The sequence below is a fragment of the Meriones unguiculatus genome, chromosome 5 (genome assembly GCF_030254825.1).
Source record: "Meriones unguiculatus strain TT.TT164.6M chromosome 5, Bangor_MerUng_6.1, whole genome shotgun sequence".
NCBI classification, from domain to species: Eukaryota; Metazoa; Chordata; class Mammalia; order Rodentia; family Muridae; genus Meriones; species Meriones unguiculatus.
Genome location: NC_083353.1, coordinates 43,015,449 through 43,024,810, shown reverse-complemented (window position 1 = coordinate 43,024,810; position 9,362 = coordinate 43,015,449).

The following is a 9,362-nucleotide window of genomic DNA, read 5'->3' as shown; positions in this document are numbered from 1 at the left end:
CCTACTTGAACTACACAAACTAAACATCGGATGGAAGACATGTAATCAAGTATCGCAGGTCAGCACCCCAGAAAACAGTCTGAGTCTGAGATGGGAGTGCCGGTGGTCTGGTGGGGCGTCTACAGGAATCAAAACCTTTCCTGGGAACAGGAGCAGCTGGAGAGAAGAGCTGAGCTGCAACCCATGCCTCTGCTGACCTCACAGAGAACTCTGAGGCTAGGGTGGCCCCTCAGAGCTATCCTACTGAGGGCTTTTGAAGCCATCGAACACCAGTCATTGGATGCTGAAGGAATTCAGGGAGAAAACAAAACCTTAGCTAAGGTCATTTATTTATTTATTTATTTATTTAGTTAGTTAGTTAGTTAGTTATTATTTTTATTTTTATTTTTTTTGCCCAGAGCCATTCCAGGCAGGGGCTGAGTAAGACACTATTAGCAGTTACAGCTCAGTTGATGGAATGTGCTTCTGTACTGACTGGGTCTGTGTGGGTGCCACAACATTGGGTGACACCAGAGACAAGCAAGAAGAAGGAAGGAAAACCACAGCTAGTACATAGCACATGCTGTGTACCACAGGCACGTCACTCTGTGTTATCCTATTTTTTCTTCTCGGTAGTCTTACAAACTGATTGGTTAAATCCACCGTATTTCAACCCAGCGACACTCACTCAAGCGGAGGCAGGTAAGTAGCAGAACTAAGTTGCAAACCCAGAAAGGGATCGTTTGTCTGAAACTTCTTGCTGCCTCCAGAACTAAGTCACAAGATGAGACTTTTTGGCATCAACGGGAATGAAATCTGCTATCAGCTTGGAAAAGACCTTTAAGCCTTGCTGGCAGGAGAACAGAGACATGAAGAGCTCTGGGGCTGGGCGAACCTGCTCCAGCAGGTTAACAATGGAAGGAAGAACTGTTTAGTCTAGCTAGTCCTTTTGCTTCGAATCATCCTCAGAAAAGATGCTTCTGTTCTGAATACTAGAACTGATGGCAAAAGGGGGGGGGCATGATCAGAATCTCAGCAGGAGCAAATATCAGACAAACACAAGCTGAATGGCTCTGTAAGATAACCAGCCTGAACTCCAAACAAACAAGCAAAATGTCAGGGTCATGCAAGGCAAAGGAATACTGAGGAATTGTCCAGCTGAAAGGAGACCAAACAGCACTGTCAGGTAAACGCAATGTATGGTCCTGGACTTGGGAAGACTCTTAGGAGTGAGGGCAATCCTATTGTAGACGATATGTGCCTCTGTGCTGACAGGGTGCTGGGCAGGCACATGCCACAATAATAATTTTGGTGGAGGTGTTAAGCTTTCTGGTGTGGCTGGTTACACCATGGATATGTAAAAGGCCATCCTGTTCCTAGGACTACATGCTTAAGCAATTGAAGGACTAGGGCGAGGGTCACATCACACTGTCTGGAGTTTGCTCTTTACTTCATGCAGTTTCTTCTATGGCAGACTACCTAAGTAACTTTAAAAAAAAATTAAAAAGGTTTATTTGGCTCACACTTTGGGGTGCTGGAGAGTCCAAGGTCAAGTGGCTGCATCTGGGGAGGAGTGTAGTGGACCACAGAAGGCAAGTGGGCAACACGTGGCCTGGCTCTGCAACAAGCAGCCTTAGAAGCAGCTGACCCACCCCAGAGAGAACCAGAACTCTCCTGAGCCACTATTAACCACAGAGGGCTCTATCCCCATGACCCAAAGCTATCCCACTAGGCCCCATCTCCCAGCACTTCTGGATTTAAGTACATCTCAACATGAGACTATTTGTTTGTTTGGTTGTTTGGTTGGTTGGTTAGAGAAAACCATATTTAAACTACAGCAACTATCAAATATTAGAAAACTAGAATTACGTAAGATATTGGCACAAGTAGATACAATGAATGTTAACAGTAGTGAGAGGTCATTGTAACTCTTGAAACTCTGAATTCTTGAAATTCTTTCCAAATGAAGAAATTTAAATAAAGCATATTCCCACAACCAGGCAGTGGTGGCTTATGACTTTAATCCCAGCACTCGGCGGGCTAAGGCAGGTAGATCTCTGTGAGTTCAGAGCAACTTCCAGGACAGCCAGAACTACACAGAGAAACCCTGTCTCAAAAACAAACAAAAAATAATAGGAGAGAAACCCACAGGCTCCAGATGAGCAAATGTTACAATTTATAAAATGTGAGTGGGAATTGCTATAAATAGATCAGTGAGCCTGAAATTGGGCCTTTAGAAAATCATGGAATGTATTTTCAAATGAATGATTTGCAAACACATAGAAACGTTTATTTGGATCTCTGTAGGCCAACAGGAACACACACACACACACACACACACACACACACATTGATACACACAAATATAGACAAGTCAGGTCAAACTAACCTCATTATCTTTTTAGTATAAAGAATTATAAGCACAATGACCTTGACTTTGGCAGTTTTTACTCTGCTGTTGAAAATATTCTGGAGATAAAGTTAATACACCTGAGAATGTTTTTGTAGCAGCTTACATCACATCCCTAAAAGAAAACTGGTCCTGTATTTTCCACCTACCAATGCTGTTCAGATGTTGGTGGCTTACATGATTGGAGCTGTTGTTTCACAGTTCTGAAGGTTATAAAGTTCAAGATCAATATGTCAATAGGGCTGTCTCCTGAGGGCTGGGAAGAAAGAATATGTTCCACGCTTCTCCTTGGTTTGTAGAGGGCCATGTTCATGTGGCATTCCATGTGTGTGCCCTCTCTATATGGACATCCATTAGCCATATAAGCAGAGCCTACTCAGAAGACTCCATTGTCTATTGATTTCCCCTGTGCACCCCATCTCTAATAAGACCACATTCTGAGGCACAGAAGTTAGGATTTCATTACATAAATTTAAGAGGACAATTCAACCATGAAGTAGGGAAAGAATCTCTAGGATACTGTCCTTTCTTTGTTTCTTCCTTCCTACTTTTCTTCTTCCAACTCTACTGTGACAATACAATTAGGAGAAATACTGAAATCAGTGTCTAAAGATAAAAAGGAAAAGTAGTAAATAGAAACTTATGAAGGAGGTAGAACAGAGATTTGAAATTGGAGGATTGGTTTTTCGTGACCAGCTCCCTGGGTTCTGAATGGTCCTGAGACACAGCAGCCTCCTGGCTGGCATGAGAATTGAGGAGGGAATGAGCAAAATGCATTATGCAAACTGCAAGCCTCACAGAACCCTCTAATCATAGGCACTGCCACCTGCTGGGAGGCTTAATCAGAGTTCCGGCGGGGGTGGGGGGTGCAAGGAAGGGAATGAGCAGGTGGGCTGCTGACTGCAGTTCAATCAGTGAGCAAGATGGAGCTGTCATTTCTTTAGCGCTGTTTTGATCAGGTTTGGGAGACAGGGATTTACTAATTTACAAATCTAATTGTGTGCTAATTTGTGAAACCTTTTCGAAAGAATTCCATCCATTTTCTATTCTTCAAAGGAGTTTAGATATTCAGTACTTGAAGAGATCCTACACAGTTTCATGTTAGACATCTTTTCAGTAGCCCTGTCCAGTCAGCCAAGGGGCTCATCACAAACCCCAGTATTCTTTCACTCTTACACATCCTTACGCCTTGAGGAACCATTTCTTGGCACCTACCAGTAAAGTTGTCTGCCCGATCAGCTGGTTTCTGTTCTTCCCAACTTCTTCAAACCTTGGTTCCTCATTTCATTTCCCTTCCAGTGCTTGGAATCTCTCCCTTTCAACCAATAACCTGTTTTTCTTTTCTTCCTATTCCTTCCTTCCTTCCTTCCTTCCTTCCTTCCTTCCTGAAACTTAAACTCCTGTCTTAACAGTTTTGCCTGAGCCTGAGGCACACTCAGGCCTGCTCACTGTTTGCCAGGTGTCACCCACAAGATCATCATCTGCATGCCACCAAACCCATCTTCTTAAAGTAAGAAATAGCTAGGAAACCCTTTGTCTCTTAGCTGCACACTTTGCCAGAATCTTTAATGTCACATTCTGATTCTCCAAAATGGGCATGCAGCTCAGAATTCTCTGAATGCACTAACCTGAAACATATTTCCTAGATCATCTGTAGAAACTAGTGTCCTCCTTCCACTATGGCTAGTCTGCACACAAAGTTTCTACTCTCTGTTTACTAACCATTCCCTCAACCCTTTCTTCTTAGACATAGAGCCAAACTACATTTCTCAACCTTTCTTGTGGCTAAAAGGAACATGTGTCACAATCCTTTCAAGTAGCTGATGAATGGGATAAGACTCATCTACATATGACTCCCATAAGACTCTCATGCAGTTTTTTCCAAGCTCTTTCCCTCCTCCAAGTTCCTGACCAGTGCATAGAAAAAACTGCTTTAAATGGCTTGATCATCTCAAACAACGTTAAACTCATAAGGAATGGGGGGAATTCTGACCAACTTAATAACCTCATTCCATCATAGATATTTTTATTCTTGCAGGAACCCTCATGAAAGTCACTCACTAACTGTGCAGTTGTCTTCCACTCGCTGATCTCTTCTCTAACACTTGGCATCTTATTTCTCCCTCTACACATTTCTTTATTAATCATGCCTTTCTCATAATACATTATATTAGAGTTCCAAAATATTTTTTTTTTGGCTGATCTTCCTGACCCCATTCTCAGTCCATACAGAAAGCATCTTGGTGACCTCCATGTAACAAATTAGTAGAATGTGACAGGGCAAGACAGTGCTGAAGTTCTTCCATCTTGAATTCTTACTGAGGCCATTTCAGGATTAACTAGAATTAGATCTCCTTGATGGAGAATCCCATGGAAAATTGCCTAACTCTGTTCTGGGAACCCAAAGTCAGGCTGTCCTAGCTAACTATCTTAATTCCTATTAAACTGCCTGTTTATGAAGAACCCCTTCTAGCTAACAACTTCTTTAGCTTCTGTTAAACTGCTTGCTTCTGAGAAGGCCCCCCACAGCTTCTAAGTGAAACACCAGGATGTGAATTCTGCTTTTAAAACTCCTATGTTCTGGATACTCTAGGTTACACCTAGGTCCCCAAACACTTGGGTGTAGTCCCAGCTGGCTGGAATAAAGACTTTTAATTGGCTATAAATTGTGTCTGCATGATCATCTCTGGAGAACTCCCCATAACAGCTTCTAGAATACTCCAGAAACTTGAAATTAATGCCTGTGGGATAAAGAGCTGGGAATGTGGGGCTTGGGATACTCTATCAATTATATCTGCATTTGAATGAGATTAACCAGCTGCATCATTTAGTTTTTGCCTGCTGCCATACTCCCTCTCCATCATGATGCTCATGGACTCTAATCCTCTAAAACCGAAATCCTCAATAAACTCTTTCTTCTATGTTATATATTATATTTACTCTATATCATATAAAGTTGCCTTGGTCATGGTGCTTTGTCACAGCAGTAAAAAAGACAGTTGGCACCATGGATAGGTTATTGCTGTGACATGTCTGACTTTATATTTGGATTGATTAGTGTAGAAGACTTTGGTACTATGGACTATGAAAGCAGTTGAAGGCTTAAGTGGAAGTTAATAAAAAATCCTAGCAGGAGCTTAGAAGACAGTTGTGTTGAGAGCAATGTGGGCTATAGAGGCCCAGCTCAAGAGGTTTCAGAAGCTAGGGACTGTTTTTTGTGATACTTTAATAAATGTGGGGCCAGGGTACCATGGAACCAGGAGGAGCCAGTACAGGGCAGGAGTAGGGTCAAGTTGTGTCCAACCTTGGAAATCTCTTCTTGAGAGCAGTAGAAATAAAGACTACTCCCTCCCCTGCCCAGGGTCTGCATATCCCAGAGCACAAAGCCTTTCAGCCCCCACCTTTGTCATCCTTGAGATGGTCAAATAGCCTGGTGGCCATTGTAGGTTAAACTTCTCTTCTTCCTATAAGAAGAAGATGTCCATCAAGCATTGAAATTTCTCTCCATGCAAATAAAGCATTCCCAGCACCCCAGCCAATAATGTATACTCACTCAAAAGTTTCCCAAAGGTTTAAATAGCCTTTGTTCTCCACAATTAAATGACCTGCTCCATCAAGCCTGCCTCCCAAGAAGTCTGTTTCTCCTCACACTCACTGGCTGCCTGAGGTCTCAGGTCTCCACCACCACCACCCCTGCTGTTCCTGCCTTGCTTTCCCTCTCAGTCCACCAGTCTGATTACTGGTGATCATGCTGTTAAGGGAGGGGGAGTGGAGTGGAAACAGCAGGCAAAGAATTTGGCTACCTTTTCCCCTTGTCTAAGAATCTGCCTGAGGCTAAACTGTGGAGTTTTGAACCAATTTTGGTAGCAGAAGAGATTTTAAGACAGCCCGATATCGACTTTGTTGTATGGTTATTAGTATAATGAAAACGAGCAGGTAGTGCAAAAAAGAAATACAAAATACACAGTTTGAAGGGTTAAAGAGCACTACATAATTAAATGTTGGAGCCTTGGTTTGTGCTAAGAGATAAAGAAAAATAAAGGGGGTGTTGCCCTTAGGGAAGTACCCCACTTAGCTAATCCTGCAATTTATTTTGGGTTGGTGGTGGTGGTAAGGAATTATGTGTTCCTAAAGACAAACAAGAGAAAATTAAATCTTATGCAAATTTAATTAAAGGAGGGAACAGGAGAGGCACTTGGCAGCATGGTTCTGGCTTTAGAGACATGAAGAATAAAAGAGTAAAAAGGTTATGGATTTTCATCTGTGATTAAGAAGAGCTGAGGCAAGGCATGTGGGAGGGGAGTCCCTGCATGGAGGCCCTGAGAGGCCATTGTTCAAAGATATGAAGGTGAAGCCTAGAATGTGTTGAAGATGCAGAAGATGCTGGAGATGGAAGATCCATGGGATATCTGCCAAGGAGAGCTGAAGATGTGGAATGGAACCAGCAGCCCAAGAGTCAAGTGTTCTGCAGGAAGCAAAGCTGGAAGGGAAGAGCTATCCAAAGCCAAAGTAAGATGTGAAGCCACATCTGATTTGGGGCTTGTCCTGCTGGGTTTCAACCTTGCTTTGGTCCAGCATTTTCTTACCATACCCAGATTCCTCCCTTTTAGAATGGTAGTGAATAATCTGTGTCATTGTACATTTGAAGCACGTAATTTCCTTTATTTTACGAGAGGTTACAATTAAGGTATTGCTTTAGGTCTCAGAAGAAATTTTGGACTTTTAAACTTTGTTGGGACTGTGAAAGAAAACAGAGATTTTTGAAGTTGAACTAAATGCATTTTGCATGGCTACAAACCCATAGGGCCAGGAGTGGAATGTGGTGATTTGTATGAAAATGGCCCCTAGAGGCTCATATATTTGAATGTTTGGTTCCTGGCTGGTGGAACTATTTGGGAAGGATTAGGAGATACGGTCGTGTTGGAGGAGGAATGTTCCTGGGAATAGGTTTTGAGGTTTCAAAAGTCCACGGCATTTCCAGTTATCTACCCCATCCCATCATGCTTACAGACATGAGAGTTCTTGGCTACTGCTCCAGGGCATGCTTGCCTGCCTGCCTACTGCCATGCTCCCTCCACGATGATCATGGACCCTAAACTTCTGGAACTGTAAGCCCCCTATAAACTTTTACTTCCATAAATTGCCTTGGTAATAGTGCTTTGTTACAGCAATAGACAAATAACTTAGACGAAACTGAACCCAGGTCCTCCGCAGCAGCAGTGTTTACACACACACACACACACAGGATTAATTAGGATGGTTTACAAGCTGTGGTCTGGGGAGCCCAACAAAGGCTGTCTCCTGATAGAAAGGCCAAGAAGGGCTAGAGAGATGGCTCAGTGGTTAAGACCACTGTCTGCTCTTCTAAATGACCTGGGTTCAATTCCCGGTACCCACATGGCAATTCACAGCTGTCTGTAACCTCAGTTCCAAGGGATCTGACACTAATGCCCATAAAATAAAAATTAAATAAATTATTAAAAAAAAAAGAAAGAAAGGCCAAGAATCTGGTAGTTGTGTAGTCCATGACACTGGATGTCTCAGCAGAACCAGTCTGGAGTCACAGAGAGGTTCTAGAGAGCTGCCAGTTTCTAGCCTGCTTTAGAATCAAGAAGTGGGCGCTAACACCATCAAAGGAAAGGCTCAGGAGAGAATGACGGCATGCAGACAGAAAGCTTCCTTCTTCCCAGCCTTTTATGTGGGCTGCCACCAGGTGTGGCCCAGATTTATGGTGGATCTTCTGACTTCAAATGATCCCAGTTTAGGATGAGTCTCCCACCTCAAATAATCCAGCAAAGAAAAATCTCTCAGGTGTGCCCAGCTGCTTGGATTTCAGTCTCTTCCAAATGTAGTCAAGTTGACAGCCAAGATTAGCCATCACAAGTAGCAAGTGCTCGTGACCTCTGAGCCCATGGGTATCTTAGTTAGGACTTCTATTGCTGCGATGAAATACCGTGACCAAAAAGCAAGTTGGAGAAAAAGAGATTTATTTGGTTTACCCTCACACATTGCTGATTCTCACTGAAGGAAGTCAGGATAGGAACTCACACGGAGCAAGAACCTGGAGGAAAGAGCTAACCCAGGAGCCATAGAGGTGTACTTACTGGCTTGCTCAGCCTGATTACTTATAAAACCCAGGATCACAAGTCTAAGGATGGCACCACCCACAATGGGTTGGGCCCTCCCCTCATTGATCACTAAATAAGAAAATGCCTTTACAGCTGGATCTTATGGAGGTCTTTCCTCTGCTGAGGCTCCTTCCTCTCTGATGACTCTAACTTTTGTCAAGGTGACACACTTTTTTTTGAGGGCATAATAAATCCCTTAAATCATCCTAGCAAAACTATGACACAAAATCATTGTCAATGAATGAATTTAGCATTTCCAAGAAGCAGGAAAGGACATGGAAAGAAGTTAGCATAGTGAGCAAAGAGGCAGGGAGGTTGGGAGCTACAGAAATGACCCTCACAGGTGCAGATCACACATTTTAAACTTACCATTAAAAAAGAAATACAGGCAAAAGTGCTAAAAGGGGCAGGAAAGGGAACAAATTTTTTTTGGAATTTCTTATACTATGAAAAACTAAACAGTTCTGCATGAAGAAAATAGAAGGCAAGGAAAATTCAGATGTTATATATCCATTATCTGCTATCCTCACCAGGATAATCTTTAAGGAACAGCATCTGTTTTGTTCACAGCTGATCAGCATCCAGTTTTACCTGATATGGAATGGGTGTTCAATCAATTTATGGAAGGACTAGAGGAATGGAAAAACAGATGGCACTTCCAATGCCAATGTCGAATTACTCTGCAAGGATAAACTCAGAACAGAAGAGGGAGTTCAGAAAGAAGCTGGGGACAATGCGCTGCCATAGTGGAACAGGCCTTCCTTGTGTTATATGGCATAAAACTTTCTTTTCCACTGAGTATTAGCAAGTGGAAAGAAAGGGCTTGATCATGACACAAAAAGAAT